Source organism: Macrotis lagotis, chromosome 7, assembly GCF_037893015.1.
Source record: "Macrotis lagotis isolate mMagLag1 chromosome 7, bilby.v1.9.chrom.fasta, whole genome shotgun sequence".
In the NCBI taxonomy this organism is placed as follows: Eukaryota; Metazoa; Chordata; class Mammalia; order Peramelemorphia; family Peramelidae; genus Macrotis; species Macrotis lagotis.
In genome coordinates, this window is record NC_133664.1 from 179,457,384 (window position 1) to 179,460,287 (window position 2,904).

The 2,904-nt window shown below is 37.7% G+C and overlaps 1 pseudogene; it reads left to right on the forward strand.

The window, feature by feature from the left end:
* Positions 1-538: 538 nt before the first annotated feature.
* LOC141493922 (L-lactate dehydrogenase B chain pseudogene) lies at positions 539-1,629 on the forward strand (annotated as a pseudogene).
* The last annotated feature ends 1,275 nt before the right edge of the window (positions 1,630-2,904 follow it).

Sequence of the window (2,904 nt, forward strand, 5' to 3'; positions counted from 1 at the left end):
TTCCTTTAACCTGTGTCAACCTCTGTTCCTCTACTTCAACACAGTTGAAGTGCAAATTTATTTTTCCTTCCTGCCCTTTATTCATATAATTTCTCCATTTCTAAAGTGTCGATTTTTGTTTCATTATGATGATACTGAAGATTTTTAAAGGAAATATAGAAATAGCTTTCTTCCCACTCTCATCTATTTCCAATAGTAGAGGGAAATGAGTAGAACAGTGGAAAATACAGTAGACTTAGAGTTAGATCATAGAATTAAAAATGCAGAGATATAGTGATAGAATTGAATTCAGAGGCAATTAAGTCCAACCTCTCATTTTAGAGATGTGGAAACCATGGTCCAGGGCATATAACTTTCCCAAGTTCTATCACTCTGGAGCCAATGATATTTTTCCACCATAGCATGCTGTTTATTGACTGTATGACCTTGAACTCATCACTTACAATCTAACTTCAGTTTCCTTATTTTAAAAGAATAACCAGTGGCTTGGGCACAGAGGGAGAAAGATGTAGCTGACACTCTCCTGTAATCTGGGACAAATTTCATCGCAGGCAATCCTCTCCTCTTCAGGCAGAAGAAAATGGCTACTCTTAAAGAAAAACTGATCACACCAGTTGCAGAAGAGGAGGCAACAGCCCCAAACAATATTATTGTTGTGGGTGTTGGACAAGTTGGCATGACCTGTGCTATCAGCATACTTGGAAAGAGTCTTGCTGATGAACTTGCCCTTGTTGATATTTTGGAAGACAAACTCAAAGGAGAAATGATGGATCTTCAGCATGGGAGCTTATTTCTTCAAACTCCTAAAATTGTGGCTGATAAAGATTATGCTGTCATTGCTGGTTCTAAGATTGTTGTAGTCACTTGCAGGAGTCTGTCAGCAAGAGGGAGAGAGTCGCCTCAATCTGGTACAGAGGAATGTGAATGTCTTCAAATTTATCATTCCCCAGATTGTAAAGTATAACCCAGACTGAACCATAATTGTGGTTTCCAACCCAGTGGATATCTTGACCTATGTCACCTGGAAACTGAGTGGACTGCCAAACCACAAGGTTATTGGTAGTGGATGCAATCTGGATTCTGCCAGATTCTGATATCTTATGTCTGAAAAACTTGGCATCCATCCAAGCAGCTGCCATGGCTAGATCCTGGGAGAACATGGGGACTCAAGTGTGGCTGTGTGGAGTGGAGTGAATGTGGCAGGTGTTTCTCTCCAAGAACTGAATCCAAAAATGGGAACTGACAATGACAGTGAGAACTGGAAGGAAGTTCATAAGCTGGTGATTGAAAGTGCCTATGAAGTGATCAAACTTAAAGGATACACTAATTGGGCTATTAGATTAAGTGTTGCTGATTTAATTGAGACCATGTTAAAAAAATCTATCCAGGATTCATCCTGTGTCCACTATGGTGAAAGGGATGTATGGCATCGAGAATGAAGTATTCCTCAGTCTTCCATGCATTCTGAATGCCCGAGAACTGACCAGTGTTATCAACCAGAAGCTGAAAGATGATGAGGTAGCTCAACTCAAGAAGAGCACTGACACCTTGTGGGACATCCAAAAAGACCTGAAAGACCTGTAAAATTCATAGTAATATTCTATAAAAACTCAGTCAACATGATATGAATTGCTGTGCACACTTAGCTGTGCCCATTTAGACATCTTGGATAGAATTTTTCTCTTAAACTCAACTCTGGCCACAACATCAAAGAATATAATTAAAAGGCTTGCTATATGAAACTATGAATTAATATATAAACTATTGAAGTGTGCTTTCTTCCCCAAGATACCTTCTTTAATGTATAAATATATAAAATAGATTGTTTTCTTTTTAACAAGTTAGTATGATTTTAAAAAATACAACTATACTTGCTAGTTAAAAAAAAAAGAATAACCACAAAATCTGAGAGTAGGAAGGGACATCATTGACTTTTATAATCCAACACCAAAGTCTTTTGTTGAAAAATGATCATTTGTCTTTGATAAGCAACTTTGATCTGGAACCTACTCCCTTCAAAAATCACCCACATTCCATTATTGACTATTATTATTTTTTTTATCTTTACGTTTTAGGAATCAGACTTGTGATATCTACTTCTAGGCATTACATGGACTGAATTAAATTATATATGTAAAATATATATTGTAATTAATAAAAAATGCAATATGTAGCTTGTCCAGGTAATGTTTCACTGTCCTCTGGGAGCAGGATCTGAATTTCTGTCCATTACTCTTGCCCAGCACCACTAGGATCTGCTTCTGTGATTGCCTCCTCATGGCAAGAACCTTTGGAGTCCATATTTATTCTTTCTTTCCCTGACCACTGAAACTAAGCTGTACATCTTTGCCTGTTGCCTACTGTGCTAGGATTAAGTGCTATTACTTGTGCAAAACTAGAACAACTGTCTCTACTAACACATGAATTCTTCTTCCCCAAAATGAAGTAAATAAATATAGTTCACAATTCATAGTTTGGAGGGTGAGAGTGGAAACTTTTGTAATACAATCATGTAGCATCATTGTCTCTTCTCAGTTAATTAAATGGGGGTACAACTGGGAAATAGGTCCACAGCCCCAATTCCAGAAATGTCTCTGATTTGCTAGGGAGAATTTAGGATTTTAAGTGCCTTCCCCAATGCCTTCCATCAAAGAATCACACCAAATCCATGAAGCAAAATTGGGATTGAAATTCTGAATTCCAGTTTACAAAACAACTCAATTAGGACAGCTAGGTGATTACAGGGGATGAAGTGCCAGGCTTAAGGTAAGAAAGACTCATCCTTCTGAGTTCAAATCTAGCCTCAGACACTTGCTTATTGTGTCATGCTAGGCAAATCACTTAAGCCTATTTGCCTTGGTTTCTCATGAACTAGAGAAAGAAATGGCAAACAAATTCAGTATC